At 55.2% G+C, this 21698-nt stretch overlaps 1 long non-coding RNA gene across 1 annotated transcript; it reads left to right on the top strand.

The window, feature by feature from the left end:
- The first annotated feature begins 800 nt into the window (after positions 1-800).
- LOC308657110 lies at positions 801-5084 on the top strand. The gene is made up of 3 exons (XR_014023850.1): positions 801-1165; positions 4002-4157; positions 4754-5084. It is a non-coding gene; the product is annotated as an uncharacterized lncRNA (long non-coding RNA).
- Positions 5085-21698: the final 16614 nt, after the last annotated feature.

Below are 21698 nucleotides of genomic sequence, written 5' to 3'. Positions count from 1 at the left end.
CTTCCTGGATTCCTTTCCTGGGTCCAGTCCACTCCGGACACAGCCAATAGCTGAGAAGCCCCAGTCCTCCGGGTGAAGTCCAGGAAGGAGCTGGCCTGGTCCCAGAAAAACGACTCCACACCTCACACAGCGGCTTATCCAATTCTGACTGAGATGTTAATGGGATCACCGGGGTTTATTTAAATTGTAAATGACAAATAATTGACCGCATTGACTTCTTTGCTCTTCCTGGAGGCCTCCCTGCCAGCTACTTTGGGGTCCCCAGGCCTCAGAGGTTATTAATCCAGGATGCTCCTCCTCAATACGCAAGCCCCAACCTCAGTGCCGGTCAGTGCTGAGTGTCCTTCATAAACACTGCCGCCCATTCATGTTTTTCAATCAATGTCACTTAGAAGACCAGGGATTGCGGCATGAGGAACATTTAGCTCACAAAATCAGTGTGTGGGGAGCCGGTGTTGGAGGAGGGCTGGAGGGAAGCTGGGATGCCCCGACCCTGCAGGGGGCCCCCAGACCCTGCCTCAGGCTCCTCTGTGACCCCCTGTCGGAAGTTCAGCTGCCTCTTCTCTGGGCCTCCTGCTGGTTTTAGGGGAGGAGAAAGAGAACATTTAGAAACAGCACAGTTCTGACCCACACCAAAAATACCCGCATCAGAGCCTTACCCGTGACTCGGCTGGTGTGAAAGACGGCCTCCTTGTCACGGCTCAGTCACATGAGCTCAGAGACCAAAATAGAATGTTTGGCAACTAGTCAAGTATCATTCTCCGCTGCACAGGGAAGGAGGGAGCGCCAGGAGCCCGGGTGCAGGGGTGGGGGCTGCGGGCAGGCTGCCACCTGCCCTGCCCTGGCCCCGGGGCCTGGGGCAAGGCAAGCCCTGCTTTAATCGGGACAACGGAGACCGAGGGTGGATGCCCTCCACGGACCCCGCAGAGGAGGCTCACGGTGGGGGATTGCCCACTGCCTCGGAACGTCTGGGGCGGGGATCTTCTACTCCCATGAAAGAGTCGAGAACCCAGGTCCCACGGAGACAGGGCGCCACCTCAACTCCTGGGAGCCAGGCCTCTCCTTGCCAACCGTGCACAGCCGTCGTCAGTCCATCAGCCCAGAGGGTTGAAGACCCAAAGCACAATGAGGTGGTCCTGCTTTCAAGAGGGCAGCTCAGCAGCAGGTGACCACTTCCCCCAGCCCAGCTGCCTCGGCTCCCCGGCTGCCTCGGCTCCCTGCCCCGGCACCCAGTCTTGCCTCTGGACACCATGTGGCCTGCGCAGGGGCCCTGCACCCCAGGGCTCCCTCTTCCCCCTCCGGCACCTCCTGGCTTTCCCCACGGGGCCCTCCGCGTCCACCCCACATGCAGGCAGCCCCCTTTCTTCTTCCTCCGGCTCCCGCTGTCTCCTCACGTGGTGCAAGGATGAGGGTCTCTCGGGCCTCTTTTATCAGGGTGCTGAGCCCTCCTGTGAGACTCGTGAGCCACCCCCCAGAGCCCCCACCTGCTTCACCCCTGCGCGGGGTCAGGGCTGCACATGCTGAGGGGCCCTCACACCGCGCCCACTGCTGTTCTCCTGGTTTGCTCTTCCTGTATCGTCACCTGTGAAACCTGCCTGCTGGGGTTGATGGGGTGGCCCCCCGGGTAGATGTGGAACCTGGTGGGGGGTCCTCAGGTCGCTGTGGTGTGCCCAACCCTTGCGGGACCAAGTTACTGTAGAAGCCTGTGCCTGGCCCTACCCAGCCTCCTAGGCTTCCCACTTCCAGATGTGATGGCTCCGCCATTGCCATGACCGAGAGGTGGCACAGCCAAGAAGGCCCTCCCAGAGCTGGGCCCATGCAGGAACCACATTTTGAACCTCCCAAACTGTGAGCTGAACAATCTCCTTTTATAAGCAGCCCACCTCAAGTATTTAGTTATAGCAACCAACGCTGATGATACGCTGCCTACCGTCGAGACCCAGTGACGGTCTATAGCCGTGCTACTGACGGGAGCTCCCCGATGAGACGTCCAGCCACCCTCTCCACACCCCAAGGCACAGAGGCTGAAAGGGGCTCCCCGGGTACAGAGCACTGCTGCAGTTGTTCACTCACAGACCGCGTACGCCCTTGGGAAGGGTTCTCATCCCTCAGTGGGTTCTCATTCCCCTCCCGCAGGCCTGGGCACAGGGTCTGCGTAGCTGGGCTCAGCCACGACCCATGAACTCAGGTCCACTGGCCCAGCCTGAGCTGAGCAGAGGCTGAGCCTCCCAGGCCCTGCTCCTGGCCTTGTGATTGGTACCTGCTGACCCAAGGGGCCGCCCCTTTCCCACTCTCTCCTGCCATGCGTGAGGGTCCTGCTGCTCCACATTCTCGCTGGCCCCGGAGTGGCGGTGTCTTGGATCTGGTCGCCCTGACGGGGCTGTGCTGGCGTCGCATTGGCACTTCCCTGGTGTCCTGCATGTCTGGAGAGGCGTTGTGAGGTTTTCTTGTTCTCTCCTCATTTTCTTACTGCTGAATTAGAGTCCTGGGCACGATGTGGGTAACGGTCCTTTATCAGATGCATTTTTTGCAAACATTTTCTCCCGGTCTATAGATTGTTTTCTCATGTTTTGACATGTTTTTAGTCTTGCACAGGTTTTAAATCTTGATGAAGTCAGCTTATCGGTTCTCTCTTCCATGGATCGTACCTTTGATATTGCTGTTTAAAAAGTTACCACCAGATCCAAGTCACCTGGGTCTCCTCCTGTTATCTGCAGGGAATTCTGTAGTTTTACATTGCACATCTCGACCCCTGATCCATTTGGGGTTGATTTCTGTTGGGGGAAGGTCTGTGTTCACATCCAGCTGTTCCAGCACCATTTTGAAAAGACAATCTTTGCTCCTTATTTCAACTCTACCCTTTTGTCAAAGATGAGCTAACTGTATCTATGGGGGGTCCGCTGTGGGCTCTCTATTCGGTTCCATTTATCATTTGTCTTTTGTTTTTCCAATCCCACACTGTCTTGTAGCTTTATGGTCAACCTTGGAGCTAGGTATGGACGGTCCTCAGACTGGGTCCCTTTTGCCTCTCCAGCTAAACTCTAGGATCAGTGTGTTGATGACTGCAAAATAACTTGCTGAGTGTGCCATCACATTTCCACGACTGTGACAAAAATACGGGAGAAACCAACTTAAGGGAGAAAGGTTTGTTGACTCACAGTTCCAGAGGTCTCAGCCCACACTTGGCTCCACGCTGCAGGCCTTTGGGGAAGCGGCAATTCATGGCGGGGAGTGTGCAGCAGAAGAGATGAGCTCAGCTCCTGGCAGCCAGGAAACAGAGAGGAAAAGAAGGAGAGATTAAGGGAGTGTCCAGGGACAAAGTGTGGTTCCCCAGGGCACAGTCCCCAGGACTCTCTCCCCTCCGCTGAGCCCCACCTCCTGTAGCTTCCGTCACCTCCCTGTATCCCGTCAGGTTATGGGTCGATTCATTGATGATGTTAGACCCCTCATGATGTCATCATTCCGCAAAGCCCCTCTTCTGAACTCTGCTGCACTAGGGACCAAGCCTTTGGGAGACATTAGAGATTCAAACCACAACACTGAGATTTAAATTGTTATTGTTCAAATCCGTAGATCAAGTTGGGAAGAACTGATGTCTTGGCCACATTGAATCTTCCTATCCATGCACATGGGATGTCCACTGATTTAGTTCTCAGGAGATGTCCTTCGTTAGAGTCACACAGCATTCCTCATATGGCTCATGTGAAAATGGCTTAGCTTTATCACAAAATATTTCCCTTTGGGAGTGCTCATATACATGGTAATGTGTTTTTAATTTTAAAATTCATTTGTTCTTTGCTGGAATATAGAAAACCAATTGGCTTTTGTAAATTAACTTTGCGTTGTGCAATGTCTCTATATAATCAGGTATTCACTCCAGGAACTTTTGTCAATTCTTTGGGGTTTTCTACATAAATGATCATATCTTCTGTACACAAGGACAGTTTTATTTCTCCCTTTCCAAACTGTGTACCTTTAATCTCTTTCTTGTTTCCTTGCAGTGTGTAGGCCTTCCATGTGATGTTACAGAAGACATGAGAAGGGGAATCCCCCCCCCCCCCGCCCCGTGCCTGATCGCAAAACAATTCTAGAGTCAAGGCTGGTTCTTGGAGTATCAGCAGAGCAGAGGCGAAGAACTGGCTACTGCTGCTTAGTAGGTGAGGTGAGGCACAGCTTGGCTTACCAGTAGCCAGGCTGGTGGACAGGGCATGCTGGGCGGCATGGTTAATTAGCCATCCGCTTCGCCACACCAGTTGGAAGCTTAGAAGTGTGAACTGTGTGGACTCAGGGGGAAAACCCAGCTCTTGCTCATGGAAGGGCTCAGCAGGGAGAAGGCAGGCAGGATTGACGAGCTCTTGAGTGGTTGGTGTGACTTCCCGCCCCTGGTTGAATCCAGGAGCTCAGCCCCCAAAGGGATGCTGGCCTCTCTGAGGTGAATGTAGAAAAGAATGGTCAGTGGGAGGGACGGTCCCCTGGGGGCTCAGGGCACCTTCTCGGGAAGAGATGTGGAGGGGAGATGCCTGTTGCCAGCACCCTCGAGGGCAGCCAGAGGGCAGAACCCAGTAGCTGGGACGCTGAAAGGGTGGACACATGGGGCAGTCCTCAGGCCTGCTCCTTATGTCCACTCACTGCCCCTCTGGGGAACCCTGGACATGTGCTTGAGATGGGGGGTTCTGTAAATGTGGGGGGCGAGGGACAAGATGTCAGCAGAGCCAACAATTGGAAGGAATAAAATGAGATTCTTTTCTTTGAGGTGGGAGAATCAGTGCCCGGCGAGGACCTGACCAGCCCTCCTCAACATCGTCAAGGTCACAAGAGACAAGGAAGCTCTGAGAAACTGTCCCTGCCTCAAGAGTCCTAAGGAGATCTGGGAGCCGAAGCTCTCGTGGGACCTGGGAGGACATCAGGTGAGGGCTGAGGAAGTCCAGGTTCAGCCTGGGCTTTAGTTGATGGTCTCCCATCTGAAGGGTCCCTTCTTTATCGCAAATCGGCAGCCGACTCCTGATGCTAACAGCAGGGGACACGGGCTGTGAGGTGCAGGGGAACCGCTGGTCACTGTGCAGATTTTCTGTAAGTTTATGACTGCTCCGAAATAAAGCATTTCTTACAAATCTCCCTCCGTTTATCTAGTGTTCAAATTCATAGACACAGACGTAGGGCAGTGGCTGCCAGGGGCTGGGGAAGGGGCACCGGGAGCTCGTGTTTGATGGGGATGGAGGAGTGCTGTGGGTGGAGTGTGGGGACGGGGCGCAGCAGCTGGGCCTGCTGGATGCCGCTGAGCTGTGCACGCAGTATTGGCCGAGGTGGCCTGCTGCACTCGTGTGTGTGCTGTGATTGATGGTTTTTAATTCCCTCCTTCCTCCCGCTGCTGCAGCCCCACCTTGTGTTATGGGCTGTTCTGGAAACCCGCTGGCATCTGTCCTCCAAGCTCTGGGGTCCTTGGGGTGCCCAGCTCAGGAGCGAGTGTCTACACCCAGTGCTATCTTGTGCTGGGAAGGCGCGTGCCGGCCAGGCATCTGCACCCCTCTCTGCAGGTCAGCACCCCATGGACCCAGCCTGGTGCTGCGCTGCTGCTGGCCACAGCTTTACAGCCTCCCAATGTCCTGCAGAACATCCAATAGGTAGGTATGTGGCCGCCTGTGGTTGATGGTGGCCTCTTCAGGACCTTCATGGGGGGACTCTGCTGGGGACTCTGCTCTGGGCCTCTCCGTCCCTGCCACAGAGTGCGGAGACCGTTTTCCTCACAGTTTCCCTTTCCTGCTTTCACGGTGTCCTTCCCACCCAACGTCCCCTCCCCTCTGGTGACAGCCATTCACTGCTGGTGGCAGGCTTCCTGCAGGTGTGATAAGTCGTCCTCATTTTCTCTGACAGTCTCACCGCCAATAAAAAGCAGCCAAACAGTGAAATGACACTCAGACTGCATCCCCAGAGGGCGGGGCAGACCCGAGATATGGCTGGTGGTGATCAGGGGTTCTGTGCCTTTAAACAAACAGCCCAGTAACAAAGAGCCTTCAGTGAGGAGGGGCCGCGCCTGGGGGCAGGCGGGGCTGCGGCTGGGTGCACTGGGAGGGGTGGGAGCTGCCTCAGGGGGTGGCCTAGGACCCATGGCTCACCCAGCCACTGAGGGGCAAGGACTGCTCTTTCTGTCCCGACTGTGTACCTGTGGTGACTGGGTGTGGCACCCCTAAGTTCCCAGGGAATGTTCACAAAACCCACGACCAGGTCTTGGTCTCCTCTGCTCTGGGGCAGGTGCTTGGGGTGGGGGGTGGGACTGCCAGGATCTGTGGCTTGAAAGGCAGGGTCACCAAGGGCAGCCAGGTGAAGTCACAGGGCAGCGACCTGGGGTGGTCAAGCTCATCTCCCTTCTCAGGGGCCTGGCTGTCAGCTGCTCCCCATCTTGGACTCTGTCCTCTATCACTGTCCCCTCAGCAAGGGACAACAAGCCCTTTCCTGTCTCACCAGACGTGGGAGGGGAAGGAGAAAGTGCAAGCTCTGCCCGATCCCTGTGCCCGTCCAGCTCCTCTCCCCTCCCAGTCCTCCCTGGGCCTGGATACAGAGGAGGACCCAGCGGGGCAGCACACCCAGGTCCCTCCCGGCCCTGCAACCCACACCTGTCCACGCTGGGGTCCAGGATGAGCCCTGCCGGGGTGGGGCCAGCAGAGGCTGCAGCAGTCGGCCAGCCGGGCCTTCCCGGGGTGAGCGGCAGACAGGGCTGCCCGGGGCAGGCTCGGGGTGGGACCTGAGGTCCTCTGAGCATCCAGAGAGGGCAGGGTGGGGGGGAAGGAGGTGGGGGTGGGCGCGGGGGGAAGAGGAGGGGAGCTCCAGAGGGCCGTAGGGGTTGACGGCAGGCCATCTCGGGGCACGAGGACACCCAGAGAGCTGGTGGAACACTGCGTCCAGGAGCCTCAGTGAGGGCGCGTCCCCAGGAGGGTGGCCCGGAAGTTGTGCCCCGAGCAGGGCCTGGGTCTCGCCCTCCCATCGCTGGGGTCGGGATAGAAGGGAATGGCAGAGTTGGGACCCTTGTCCTCTCCTGCCTGGGACATCAGGAGCTGCAGAAGTGTCGTCCCCCTGGGCCCGGCCCATCCGAGGTGGCTCAGTGGAGCCGCTGCTCAGTCTCTGGCACTAAGGACTGTCACCCAGGGCTGCGGGCTGCACAAGTCCATCTCCCTGGGGGCGCTGAGCCCTGGCTTCCTTCCGCCTCATGGGCCTCAGAGGGACATGCAAGCTCCAAACAGAACCCTGAAGAGAGACGGTGGACTGAGGCTGCTGGGCTGCTTCTAGGGCAGGCAGGGCCACGAGTCCTCTCTCTGTGCCCTCCGCCTCTGGCCTGGGAAGGACCCTGGGCCAGCTGCGTCCTGCTTGAGGTCACAGCAGTGGCCCATCAACCCCATCTGTCCCTGGGGTCAGGAAAGGGTCTGGGACTGTAAAAATCCCCAGCAGTTGACACAAAAAGCCCTTTCAGCTAACGAGGGACCTGAAGTCCAGGGACTCTGAGTGGCCGATCTCTGTCCACACTGCCCTGAGAGAAAACAGACGTCAAAGTCAGCCAGGCCCACGCTGCAGGTCTCCCTGGGGGCTTCCACCGCGGCGATTGCTGATATTTCCACCTTCACCACACCAGCTGAGCGTCTGGATGTCGAGCCGCCCTGGGCACCCACCTCCATGCAGAGCAGCTGTGCAGACTGGTAGCCCAGGTGAGGTCAGGTCAGCGACCTCTGACACCGTAAGTGCTGCCTCCAGTCAGGCTGCTTTCTTCTGCGTGTTCTTTGGGGCCTCCTTTGACGTGGCTGCGGGCACAGGGCTTCCATCCCGCAGAGACGAGCCAGCATCAAGAACGCAGCTCTTGGGGTCGGTGATGGACGGGGTCATTTCTGGAGCACCCCAGCTGGCCCAGCTTGGCCTGGACACGGGCCCTTCTACCTCCCCATCAAGGGAATTGGTGGAGGCTGTGGGGTCCACTCAGGTATTCAGTCATCGGAGCTCACGGGGCGTGGTGATGCGATTCACACTACCAGCCCCTGTTGTGCACACAGGTGGGCGTGGAAGGAGGCGAGCACAGTCCTGCCCCGCTCCACGCCTGTGCGCAGAAGACAGGAGGCCATTAAAGCACACCAGAGACGAGCTGGCTGTTAATGGAGAGGCTACTCAGTGCTCCGCCCTGTCACAGGCAAGTGGCCTGTGGTTTGGACACTTGGCTCCGCTTTGTAGGTGGGGTTTGAAGACCCCAGAAGTGGGTCAGGGCTTGGCCTCTGCCCTCACTCCCATCAGGTGTGGCTGTCGCTGTGCTGTCTCCACTGTCAGACAAGGGAAGCCCCAGCGGGGATGAGGGCGGGCCCAGGTGGCTCTCGGGGGATGAGCAGAGGCTCCTGGCACCTGCCAGGCATGGAGCACACGCTGGCCCAGGGTGGGTAGGGTTTGGACAAGAGGAGAGGGCCACTGGATAGGAGGCGAGAGCCCAAGAGTGGAGCTGGGGTGGTGCTGGCTGCCGTCAGAACCACAGGCTTGGAGTCCCCGCTGAGTGCAGAGAGCAGCCCAGGAGACCAGGGAGCCCTGGCTCACACCGCGCAGTGGACGCCCCCACTGGCCACACCTACTGGACCACGTCAGGACTCTGCAGAGCCGGAGGACACAGAGCCCTGGCCCTGGTGGGGACCCACAGCTCAGGTCCCAATTCCCGCTGCTCTGCCCCTAGACTAGAAGGGTGCTCTCCAGGGAGTTTCCCAAGGGTGGAGACCCCTGCCCAGGGCCTTGGCAACACCAGCCAGCTCCCTCCTGCCTTCCAGTCTCCTGCCAATCCAAGCCCAGTCCCCGGGTTGCCGTCTGCCACAGCCGGCCTGCTCCCCGCTGCAGGCTGCTGGGTGCCGGGCTGTTAGTGCTTTACGTTAGTTTAGTGCAGTTGGAGTCCAAGTGAAAGGAAGCTGGCAAAGCTGAAGCCCCAACTCTGCTTTGGATAAAAGAGGCAAAACAATTAAGTTGTACATAAACGTATCAAAAAAGTGCAAATAAAGAACTTCACAATGATAAACAGTTATTAGATCTGTGGTTAGGAATGACCTACAATATTGCTACAAATGATGATAGGTTAGAACACATAAAATAAATACTTAACACTTAATATCTATATGCAACACATTTAAGAATGCAATATATTATAGTGAATTTAATTTGATCATATAATAAAATACTTTGCATAAGAAATTGCTGTTCTATATGAAATAACTAAATTTGTCTGACTTAAAAAAATAAGTTAAGAAAACATCTTCACAAAACAAATATCCTTCAGTTTTTCTTTTTTAAAATATCTCATTGCATATATGACATACTGGGGTAATAATGATGCACGACACTGACACACCCCTGAAGACTGCAGAATACTATTGATCATGATCTTACACAATATATTAGATACATGATCTCAACCCTAAGATTTTTCTGGCTCCCTTTGATTCAAATTTAACTATTGTTTAAATTTAAATTTAAAATTTTAGCTGACAAAACAAAAAGCACCATCAGTCAGAAGTTCACCATGATTTCTGATAATTTTTCATTTTAGGATGGATTTTCCTAGTGGTACAACTGTTACTGGCACTGTGACAACATTGGGATAAGTTTCTGATATTTTATTTCAAAATATAACCTTTAGTATATCTAGAGCCGACGATTCTCACACAATTTTTCTATCAAGATTTAACTCTCCATACAAATCAGTTTTAATTAGATTCAGTCTGAATCCGATTTTAAATATAAATAAACACAATAGCATTTTTCCTTACAGACACTTATTTTTCTTACAATTATTCAGCCATATTGATTGCACAAATCAGTGGCTTCCACAGCTGTATATGACCCTCCCTCCAGCCCTCTCACCCCCTCCCCTCCCCTCGCTTTTCCCCAAGACTCTCTCTTCTATTTTCCTGTCGTTTTCCCCACATATGAGAGAAAATATGTGATATTTGTCAGTTTCAGGTTAATTTTTCTTAATATGACTTCCTCCAGTCCTATCCGTTTTTCTGAAAAATGACAGGATTTCATTCTTTGTGGCTGAATCATACTCTATTTTGTACATTTACCATTTTTTTTTTGCAAGAGTTAAAGGAGTAAGATTTATTTAAGAATAGAAATAGGAGCAAGACTCTCGCAGGGTGAGAGGGGACCAGAACAGCAGGTTTCCATCATATATATATATATATATATATATGTATATATATATATATAAATAAATGTGTGTGTGTGTGACTCTGTGTGTGTGTGTGTGTGACTCTGTGTGTGTGTGTGTGTGTGTGTATTCGTTCAATTCCCATCATATACATATACATATGATACTGGGAGTTGATCCCAGGTATGCTTAGCCATGGAGTGGCATCCATAACCCTTTTTAAAATTCTATTTACAGACAAGGTCTTGCTGAGCTGCTTAGGGCCTCGCTAAGTTGCTGAGGCTGGCTTTGAACTTTCGATCCTCCTGCATCAGCCTCCTGAGCCTCTGGGATTACAGGTGTGGATCACTGTGCTCGGCATTCCATATTTTTTAAAGCCATCCATCTGTCGATGGGCATTAGGCTGATTCCATATCTTGGCTATTGTGAATTGTGCTGCAATGGACATGGGTGTGTAAGTGTCTCTTTTGTAATTATTATTTTTTTTTTAGTTGTAGATGGACACGATTGATTGATTGATTTATATTTATTGGCCATTTGTACTTCTTTGAGATGGGCGCTCAGATCACTTACACGCTCATTCTTTTCAGCCTTTTTGAATCCTTTGTATCCTCTGGATAGTAGCCCTCTGTCAGACGAAGGGCTGGCGAGATTTTCTCCCCGTGCAGGCTCTCTCTGTACTCTGTGGACTGTCTCCCTGGCTCTGCAGAAGCTTTTTAATTTGACGTGATTCCATTTGTCAGTTCTTGCTTTTAGATCCTGAGCTGTTGGAGTCCTAGTCAGGAAATTGTTTACTGTGCCTACATCTTGAAATGCTACCCCTGTTTTCTTCCAGCAATTTCAAAGTGTCAGGTCTTACATGAAGGTCTTTGATCCATTTTGAGTTTACTTTTGTATAGGGCGAGAGGTAGAATCCAGTAAGGAGAAGAAATCATGTACGTCCCATCACCAAGCTAATCTTTGCCAGTTTGGTTCCTTTTTATTAAGTGAAGGATTTTACTCTTCTATTATGGGTTTTCCAGCAGATTCTGGTTCCTGGCTGTTGTTCTGCTTGGCTTCTTACATGTGCTGGACACTGAATCCTGCAGAGGACCTCGCCACCTGTGTCCTCCTAAAGGTAGATCCGCCTTATCAACAAGAGTCCAGTCCCCTCAGTTCTCTGTCACTTCCCTGGAGAAACAAGCCTGCTTGACTCCGACGGACTTGTTGTTACTACGTTGTGAAACAGGGTTCACCTTGTTTTGTCTTTTTGCATCTAGATTATTGGTGAGGTTGGTCTGGGATTTTCTAGTCTCACAGTGTCCTTGTTCAATCCTGATCTCAAATCATGCCAGTGTCGAACTGAGTCAGGTATTTTGTTTGTTTTATCTATTCTCTGGTACAAGCTGTGTAAGGAAACAATTCTCTGTTCATTGAAGCTTTCGTAAAGTTCTCTTTGAAAAATCACCAGAACCTGGCGTCCGAATGATTTTTATAAATTTGGTTTTGCTTACCATGCTGTGTAAGTTTTCAATTTTACTACCAGAAACAGCTACTGATGACGTTCTCGATGCCTGGCGTTCCTGATGTGTCTGTGAACCCTTTCTATACTCCTCCTGTTCCTGCACTTCCTATTTTATTCCCTTGACCTTAACCTTCCTACTCAGTCGATTTTTTTTTCATTTGTTTCCAAAGAAATAGCTTTGATTTTATGGATCGTCCACATCTTGTCTGACTTTTTGTTTGTTAATTTCTGCCCTTATTTATTATTTCCTTTTTTCTCTCTAATGGATGACTCTGTTTTAGAAGGTTCTGAAATCAAATAATTAACTGGTTGGCTTTGTAGCCTTATTTTAAAACTGCATCAAGAGCGATGAGTTGACTTTTAAGGGCTGCTTTAGCTCTGTCTCAGGAGTTCTGATGCCAAGTGGCACTTCACCCCAGCAGTTTTAGATGTTTGGTGATTGACACCTGACTGGTTCTGTGATCCATGAAGTATGGTTTAGTGAACCTTTTTCTAATTGCTTATTGTCAACTTTCTCGGCTACTCGGATTCCAGCATTTCTCCCTCCAGGGGCACATAGAAGGTTCGTGCATTATCTAAGTAGGTAACACAGACTCCAGAGGCTTTGGAAGGTCATGTTGCCACATTGACCCTCCTTTGCCCAGTACTTGCTCATGTTGTCTCCCTGCCGTGGCTCTGGCCGTGGGGATGCAGTTTTAGTTATCCTGTCTGGCTCTGGTTTGGAAGCCATTAAACTACCTCTCCCTGTGTATTCAGTCAACTAAAACACAGGGTTCTACCAGCGTTTTCACGACTGTGACTGAAAATCCTGACAAGGACCATGAGCCCCTGAGCTCATTCTGAATAAAATACCTGGAGGCAAACCTCAAGACGTGGGGGGTGAAGAGATCCAGAAAGCGCACTGGGCGGTCAGTCCCTGGCCCTCACTCCTGGTACTGGGTCACTCTCGGCTTCAGGTGGACTTTTGTTGAAGCCCTTGTCTCCTCTCCACCACGTGCTTTTTCCGGTCCGTGGAGGGCTGTCTTCGCCGTCTGAATGTCGATAATCCCTGATATGTGTAAATGATACACATGTAACATCTGCCAAAGGAAAGGTGTTCCAAACAACAGCGGCGTGTGTGCAGACGAGGAGGGAGCAGCGATGGAGAGGAGGCACAGTTCCAAGTCTGAACTGGAGGCCAAGTGTCCTGGAGTCCAGCCCCACGTCCCCTAAGCCTGATTGCTGGAGGTGTCTGGGCTGAATGAATGCGGAGGAGCCCACTTCTCCAAGCCCATGACTCCAGGGGCTCTGGGTCGACTCCCTCTGAGGTTGAGGCTGCAGAGAGCCAGCCTCCGGTGCCAGAGGTGACCAGGGCATGGTGCATGTCCAACCCCGAGGCCACCAGGAGTACAGGACGGGGTTTCCTTCCTGCGTCTTGAGAGCAGGCTGCTGGGCAGACTAATGAAGACGGGGTGCGAGGCTCTGCTGCAGTGGGACCCAGTGAGGCTGTGTGGACGGGCCAGCCAGGCTGCCTTTCCCGTGGGGCACAGTGAAGCTGACCAGACCGACTGCACTGACCTGAAGAGGTGGTCAGCCAATTCCCGTCTTGAAGTTCACGAATCAGCTGCTGCCTGGTAAAGAAACACTTGATCTGTCAGTGCTGTTGGGCTGGCCGGGAAGCGGCTGGACGGCTGATGGTGTCCATCATGGCAGGGAGAGTTGGATCCCCAAGCCGGGCCTGCTGCCCCTCTTGGTAGAGGTTGCAGTTACAGATCAGCGTGTCCCACCTACTTAGAGCCAAACCCAGGACTTTGTGGAAATTGGTGAAATATTTGTGCCAAGGGGCCCCTGCTGAGTGCCCTCTGGAGACAGTCTGCCATGGGGCAGTGCTGCCCTGACTTCAGGGGTCGTGGGAGGGGGGATAGCAGCACGGGGACCATGTACCTGCACCATGCATGCTCAGCACAGCGGGATACCTGTTCTCCGTGCCAAGGGGACTGACAGGCATACGTGCAGCAAGCAGAGGCTGAATCAGTGGCCAGTGAAACAGTGGCCACACCTTGGCCTTCTAAAAATCCCATCAGTTTAATCTCATTTAACCGAAACGCCATCCTGGGAGGATCTGCAGGCAACTGAACAGCGTTAGGCTGTGCTGAGCCACGAATCTGACTTAGGGAAAAAGGTAGAGGCTGCCTCAGCCAAAGCCCAGAAGCTTTCCCCCTGCGACGTCCTACCTGCACCGACCCTGGTGGACGAGGACCCGTCCCCTGGAGCATACCCGCAGCTGGAGCTCATCCACTCAGGAAATGATGCTGAACTTGGATTCTGTGTTTTAAGATATGCTGGACAGGCCCAACACACTGGTGCTCTGGTCACTTGGCATCAAGCCTGGCCCCAGCAGGTCACATCTGCAAATGAGCAAATCGATGAATCAGGGGGTTGTCAACTGCCTGGTTTGGTGGTAACTTTGAAATGATCTCAGTCATTACCCCTGGAGAATCGACCTGCAATGTCCTTTGCTCCTTTCATGTACCCTGGGGACCTGCCCCACGGGGGCCACTTCCCGAGGGCGGGCTGTCTTGTGGGTTACCGTCCACTGAGATGCCTTGGACGCCCGCCTCAGCACAGGCTGCAGGCGTCTTGGAAGTGCGTTGCTCCCTCTGCAGTGAGACAGTGGCTTCCGCGTGGGTGCCTGAAACCCCCATCCCGGGCCGTGCCACCTCGGGTCAGGGCGGGCAAGCCAGGCCGGCTTCCTCATCTGGGGTTCCCTCCCTGTTCTCCCTCATGCAGGTGCTATCAGAAAATCTGGGCCCTGGGAAAGCAGGAGGAGAAGGCTTCTGTTGGTCTCCCAGGAAGCCCAGCGGTTGTTCTCATCGGGCTCAGAAGAACAGGACCCGAAGGCGCGGTGTGGCCCCTGCTCAGCCCTCTCCCTCCCCTTCCCCCTCTCTGGGGGATGATCAGCCCCCGATGGAACAATGCAGGAGATGACACCCCAGGTTGTACTCTGACCTTCACCTGTACCTGTAGTCACTGACCCCCGCTGGCAAGTCAGGGCCCAAGGCCTGGAGGGACTTTCTACAGCACTTTCCGGTAGACGGGGTCTCATCAGTGGACGCGAGACAGAGCATGCGGCAGCTGCAGGCCGTGTCAGGGAGTGACTTAGAGACAGCAGAGGGGACAGAGGGTGGGAATTCTTGGGTCTGCACCCTCTGTCCCTGTGGGTAACTCCTTTGGCCCTTCTTTGCACGATGCCCTTCTATGGGCCGCTAATGCCCCAGAGCTGCTGCTCTTACCTGCAGACTTTGAGTCCGGGTCAGGCAGCACGAGGTGGCTGACCTCCTCTCGGAGCCCAGGGAGCTTCTGGCCAAGCGGGAGCGGCTTTCCCTGTAGATCAGTGTGACATGCTGTGGCACTTGCTGGTAGAGCTTGACTGCGTGGCTCAGGGTCTTTGACCTTCCATTTCCTCATCTGCAAAAGGGAACACGGACCCCGAAGCTCACGGTTGCAGAGCACCTTGCAGGTTTGACAGTGTCCCTGAACGCTGGCCGGCGATGGCAGCTCTGGTGGCGGCTACCACGGAGTGTCACTGGGATGACACAGTGCTGTCACTTTGTGCAGGTCCTGTTGGTGAGGAAGGAGTCTAGGATAGGAATCTCCGTCACAAACATTTATTGATCAAATACCTGCTTTGTGGGGACAGCACAGGGTGCCCACGCCACCAAGCCAACATTGTCATCTTCTTCTTTCTCTCAAAAATCTCCAGTTTGGTCTGATGATAGAAATTTGCTCGGTAGATAATGATCCTCCAAAGACGCCCAAGTCCTAATTCTAGGACTACCTTACCTCATGCGGCAACTGGAGATGATCCAGGATTCTCTGGGTGGTCCAGCGGAACCTCAAGGTGCTCACAGTGAAAGAGGGAACCGGGGAAAGTCTCAGAAAGAGGGCGGCAGGAGAGACGGGCGAATGTGCTGCCTTTGGATGGAGGAAGGGCCTTGAGCCAAGGGTGTGGGCACCACTGGACGCTGCAATGGCTGGGGGCTGTGTCCTGCCCTGGAGCCCCCAGGAGAGGCTGCCTGCCCCACCCTCATGTAGCCCACCAGGACCCACCTCTGACCTCTGGCCTCCAAAGCTTTGGGCTGCTTGATGCCACTGTTTCGGGGCACTTGGTTACAGCAGCCGTAGACACGAACCCACTGGGAATCTGACACAGGGTTCCCTGTGTCCAGCCGTCACTGGACAAGTGCTTTCTATAGCAGCCGCCGTAGCAGCTGCTGAATTCGTGGGAGGAAGGGGCCGGGGCCAGGCTCTGAGCCCCCGCCTGTGCAGAGCTCATGGTGCCATGGGAAGACCGTGTCCAGCACGTAGTGGGACTTCTCGGAGGGATGTGTGCTGGATTAGGGCGTGGGGAGTCTTCTGTGGTCCCAGCCATGCAGCGGTCACTGAGACACTGCTGCCCCACCCGGCCACCTTCCTTTGCTGGCCACAGCAGGTGGGCAGAGTCGGGGCTGGAGGCCACGGGTCCCGGGTGCTGGGAGCTGAGCAGGGGCAGTGCTCCATGGAGCCCAGCACCTGGCGGGTCGCCCCTGACGGGAACCCGTTCCTTCTTCTCCCTGCGCTGTCAATCAGTAGAAAAGACACAGGGACATCTACGGAGCGCGGCTAATCAGCCAGGCACTCCATTAATGAGGCACCATTTTCTGCACTTGATTCTCATTACAGTGAGTTTATTTTCGTTTCTTGTGTAGGAGAGAAAAAAACAGGTGCTCACATTTAGCCTCATCAGCTTCCTGTTACTGTTTGATTCACTTATTATTTTTAAAATAGGTCTATTTTGGAGGAAATGTGACCTGGAAGAGACCCACGGTGTTTACTCCGGCGGCTGCTGGGCTGCTGCGGGAGGGCGTGTTCCCGGAGGAGCCATGGAGCCAGCTGCAGCTGGCCACACACACTGGCTGCCGCTGGTGTCCTTTGTCTCTTTGCACAAGTTCCTTCTCTTCCTTTCTCAGAGGGAAGGGCCTGCGTTGACATCACCAGGTCAGGTGAACAGGTCAGGCCCAGGGCAGGCTGCCATGGGGGGGGTTTGCACCCCTTCCTAAAGCGGGACCCTCTGTTCCCAGTCAGCTGGGCACCCTCCCTGAGGGCTCTGAGCCCACAACTAACCTCCTGCCCTCACCCGTCTCTGTCCGCGCTCAGGGTCCCCTTCCACCTGCAGATCCCAGTTTGGAGGTGCAGCTTACGGACTGCGGTCCTCCCTGAGGGGCAATTGCACACAGTGACTGCAGCTCAGGGTCTTCTTGCAAACAGAAGGGACGCCCCGTCTGCTTGCCGGTGCGGGATCCACGGGCTGGCAGATGCGCCGTCTTTCAGCCTCATTCCAGGGTCGTCCCCGCCTCCTGCCTGCCCTGTCCGTTTTCCCTTTTCCTTCGTGAAGGGCGGGCTTAATATAAAAATAGCCCTCCCAGGCATCGTGGGGCTCCTCGACAGGTTCCCATAGAAACCAGGCAGTGCAAACATGTGGAGAATTGTTTTTCAAGTGAGCCCCAAATTTTGTCCTCCAAAGATTCAGGGTCATTCTGTCTTACAATTTGGAAGAACATTTGACTGCTTACAAAAGGTTTTTAAAAAGGAATTGATAAAGTGCCCTCATCCTCTCCGCTTCTCCCTGCCCTCTCACACACTGGTTTTGTTTCATTTTATAGGAGCAACAAAATGTCACTTCCTGAGGTTTCCAACTCACCCCTCAGGAGCTTGAAAAAAGCCCTTTTGAGATAAAATTCTCCCTCCCCAGACTCAGAAGGCAGAATGGAAAGAGATGCGTCCCTCCGCCAATTTCAGAGCTTGGACTCGCCCCGGGTTAGGTTACTGGGAAATTGTCCATCAAGGAAACAAACTTGGCCTCCAGCTCTGAACGGGAAGTGGGAGGCAGGTGACATGGAGAAGCAGGGGCTCCCCCACAGCCCGGGGCGCCCTGCCTTTCGCAGCCCAGTTCAGTGGAGGTCAACTGCGCTTGGTCAGCGGACGCCTCTTCAGGGCGTCGAGCTGGAGGGTCAGGAAGACATGGAGCCAGGGCTTTCGTCCCTGTCCCCTGGTTTCATTGGAGCTCGTGCTTGGCACAGGCGTGGGGGGCTGGGCCGGCAGACAGGAGCAGAGCCCAGCAGCGAGGCCAGGAGGTGTCCCTCCAGGCCCAGCTGTCACTGGTCGGAAGCCGATCCTTGCAGGGAGGACAGCCCTGCAGAGGGTGTGCTCCGGCTTCGCCCTGGGACCAGGCCAGGGCCACGCTCCTCTGAGTCCCCCTGGCCCAGGACAAGGGCCTGGCCTCTTAACCACCACCAGCTTCCCTGGACAGCAGCCCCTGACTGAGTCCAGCCCTGACCTGCAGAAGTCCTCTCAGTGGGTATTTGAAAGGTAAAGGTGCTCTCTCTTGTGTGGGGTGGCTTGCAGCCCCCGTGAGGCGGAAGTCCTGGCTCCCTGGACCTGCAGCTGTTCAGAGAAGGAAACAGGGTCTTGGTAATGTCAGGTGAGGCCCGTCCAGGGTGGCCTCAGCCCAGGAAGACCCGGTGTCTTGGTCAAGGACTCCATCCTCCACCAGCCGCCAGTCACACTCCCTCCCTGAGTCCTGGTCACCCCAACCTTGACCATGGCTGTGCCTTGCCTGCAGCCTGCCCACCCACCCTGCCGTGTGCTTTCCAGAAGTCTCCATCCACCAACCCCCTGAGCCTCTCGCTCCCCCTCCCTGAAGGGCTCTGCTGCCCTGGGTGGAGCCCAGCCCCCTCTATGTGGGCCCCTGGGGTCTTCCTTCCTGTTTTAACAAGGTCCACGATTCTTCTCTGACATGAAAAGGGCACAGAGGGAGAAGGACATTCACATACCTGGGGAGAACACCATGTAAAGACAGCCATGGCCGGGTGACGGCCCTACAGGCAGCATGGCCAGCCACACGCAGAGCTGGGGGGTTCGGGGACAGGCGCTTTCTCGTGGGCTCACAGGGGCCCAGCCTTCCCACACCTTGACCTGGGACCACAGGGCTCCAGAGCCTGGAGAGGACCCATTCCACTGGTTAAGCCCCCAGCCTGGGGTACCTTTGATATGGAGCAGGGCTTGCCTGCTGCCCAAGGCACCAGACGCCTGCAGGATGGCACTCGGTTCTGCAAAAAGAAAGCACTTTCATTGAAGGCTGACCCAGGAGGGGAGCACACCTGGGCCCGCCTCCCTCCTGGCTGGTGGTGGAGGAACTGACACATGGGGAGGGACTGAGTGGTTTGAACAGGAGTCCTGGGAACCGTCCCTACCCGCAGCAGGAGGTCGGTGACCAGTGTGCCACTGTGCTGGGACTGGGGCTAGTTAGGGTCCCTCTGCAGCTGTTGACGACACCCCCTTCTTATCCCCACCCGGAGACCCGTGCTCTTGCCTCGGGTCCCATTCATCAGAGACCTCTGGTTCCGCCTGACTCTCATGTCACCCCAGGTCAGGCCTGGGTCTGAGCCTGGTCCTGAAGACGCTTCTCCGGGTGGCGACGTCGCCGTTTTCTGGCTCGAGCCTGGAACTGTGTCTTTCATCTGGCCTTTGCATCCCTGGCATCGTGCCTGGCCCCCAACCGTGGCCCTTCTTGGGTAACTCTGAGCCCCGGTCATCAGTTCCCAGAGCTGCATCCCCACAGGATGTGGGGTGGGGGGCAGCAGGGTGCTCAGGAGAGCCCAGGCTGGTGGAGGACTCTGCTAGGAAGAAGGGGCTGCTGGCTGTGTGCAGAGGGGCCTCATTCTAAAGCCAGTCTCCCCCTCTGCAGGTGTGCGAGGAGCGCTCACCTGGGGAGACTTTGAGAAGCCATGTGCAGCCCGAGTCTGTCTGGAAGGAAGGGCGGGAGGGTGCCTTCCCCGCTGGCTGCTCCTCAAGGCACTTCCCCGACTTGAAAGAGACAGCGCCCGGTGCTGCACCGCGCCGCCCTGGGAGGCACTTCTCCAGGGGAACGGGGATGCTCAGCTGGCTGTCAGTCGCGGGCCCGTGATTGGCTGGGGAAAGCGCTACGCTGTGAATTAAGCTGACTGATGGGGATGCCAGTTTTATTAGCCTTCTTCCTTGGGTGATAATTTCCATCTAGGAGGAAGAGTTACAAAAGAGGTCCTGCAGGCGCCTGTTTGGATGATGGAGGCGTTTTAATAAAGCCTGCCTTTCCTCCTTCGCTCTGTTCTTGAATATTTGATCTTTGTTGGGGGAATTGTTTCCATGCTGCTGGCCCAGGATTGGGCAAGAAGTCGACAGCGCGGGCCGTTGGGCGTCTGGCCAACTCAGCGTCGCGTCTCACGGCCCAGGGGCCACGGTCCTGGGCGGGGTGCCTCTGGAAGAGGGTTACGGGAAGTCACAGGAAAACGGAGAAGTGGCGCTCAGACATCAGCGGTCGGCCGCAGGGACTCGAGCCCAGCCAGGAGTGTCCTGTGTAGTGAGAATATTTCAACGTGTGCGTCCACCCCCCATTTCCTGTGTGTCCCAAGCCAGGAACCCACTGAAGGCTCCGTGGACCCCTCCCAACCCCTGCAGGGACCCCTTGCTGAGCAGACCCCACACCTTCCCCTCCAGAGCCGTCTGCTCCAGTGTTGGGCTGTGCTGGTGACCGCGACTAGAGCCTCCAGTAGTTACCGATCCCCGGGTGAGCACCCGAGTTGCCCCCAGCCGGCCAGAGGCTTCACCTGCCCCCTTCCAGCGCGGTATCTCCTGAGGTCTGCCCCTGGGCCTTTGCCCTTGCTCTACCCTCCTCCCTGTGCACCATCCCCAGAAGGCTCCATGGCTCCTCCCTTGTTGGCTTGGTCGGTGTCCATTGTCCCTCAGAGGCAGCCTCCCTAAGCTCCGTCCCGCAGCTCTCTGCTGTCGGGAGTCACCCCAGAGGTGGTTTGCACCCGTCTCCTGTGCACTTATTTCCTACACATGCTGGAACACCCGGGGGGGGGGGACTTGGCCCTGGGTCAAGGCCTGGAGCAGGGCTGGCACCCACGGGAGCCGCTCATAGGTGCTCTGCAGGCAAAGCCATCTGAGGGCCTCGGTGGAGGACAGGACCCTGTGACGATGTGACCTGGCTGCTCCGGAGAGCTTAGGTCTTACCAAGAGCCCTCAGCTTCGTCCACGAGAAGAGCAGATGCCCTGCTGTCAGAAGGGCAGCCGGCCCGCTCTGGTCCCGGGTCTGTCCCCTGACCAGCCCTGGGAATGAGGGCACAGGGAGCGACACTCTGGGCTCCTGAACCAAAAGGCCTCTACCCAGTTGGCCTCCGGCATCATTGTCCCCCCAAACCGAAGCCTAGACAGTGCGTGTCCTCTGCTCAGGGTGACCCTGTTCACCTGACCCCGTCTGTCAGCCACGATCGCTCGTCCTCCTCCTTTGATCTGCACATACGGCTCAGCTCTGCACGTGTGATGGTGAGAGGCCGTGAGCATGTGTGAGAGCCGGCGTGAGTGTGTGCAGCAGGAACGGGAGGAGAGGAGAGTGCCAGGTGTGAGGGCTGTGGGTGAGCAGGCGGGTGTGTGGGCCGTCTGGGTCTCGGCAGTCTCGGGAAGTGTCAGTGAGGGCGTGTATGGAGTGAAGTGTGGATGGGTGTGAAGCAGTGTACGTGTGTGTGACAGCCTATTGTGTCGGTAGGAGTGAGAGATGCTGGGTGTGATAACGGAGGGGTGAGGAAGGTGTGAAAGTGCGTGTAAGGTGGGTGTGTGCACTGTGCCAACGTGCATGGTGAGTGTTCACCCAGCATGGTGTGCATCCTGCCATGATGTGTGTGTGTAAAACAACACCCTGCAGTGTGTGAGTGTGCACATGGTGTGGGTGTCGATGTGTGTCTGCATTGTGTTACACACGTGTGTGCACAGATGCGTACAGTGCGTGTAGCCATGTGTAGGATATACAGGTATGCATATGTGGTCTGTGGATAAACGTGGGGTGTATGTGCAGTGTGAGTATAAACATGCCTTATGCATGTGTGGGCACATGCTGTGTGTGAATGCACATGTGTGACATGTGTGCACATATCAGTGTGTGTGCAACCCACGTGTTATCTAGGTGTGCACACGTGCTGTGTA

This window comes from Spermophilus citellus (genome assembly GCF_964194105.1).
Source record: "Spermophilus citellus genome assembly, chromosome: 9".
Taxonomy (NCBI): Eukaryota; Metazoa; Chordata; class Mammalia; order Rodentia; family Sciuridae; genus Spermophilus; species Spermophilus citellus.
Note: the sequence above shows the minus strand (reverse complement) of the source record. Positions and strands in the feature narration are given on the sequence as shown.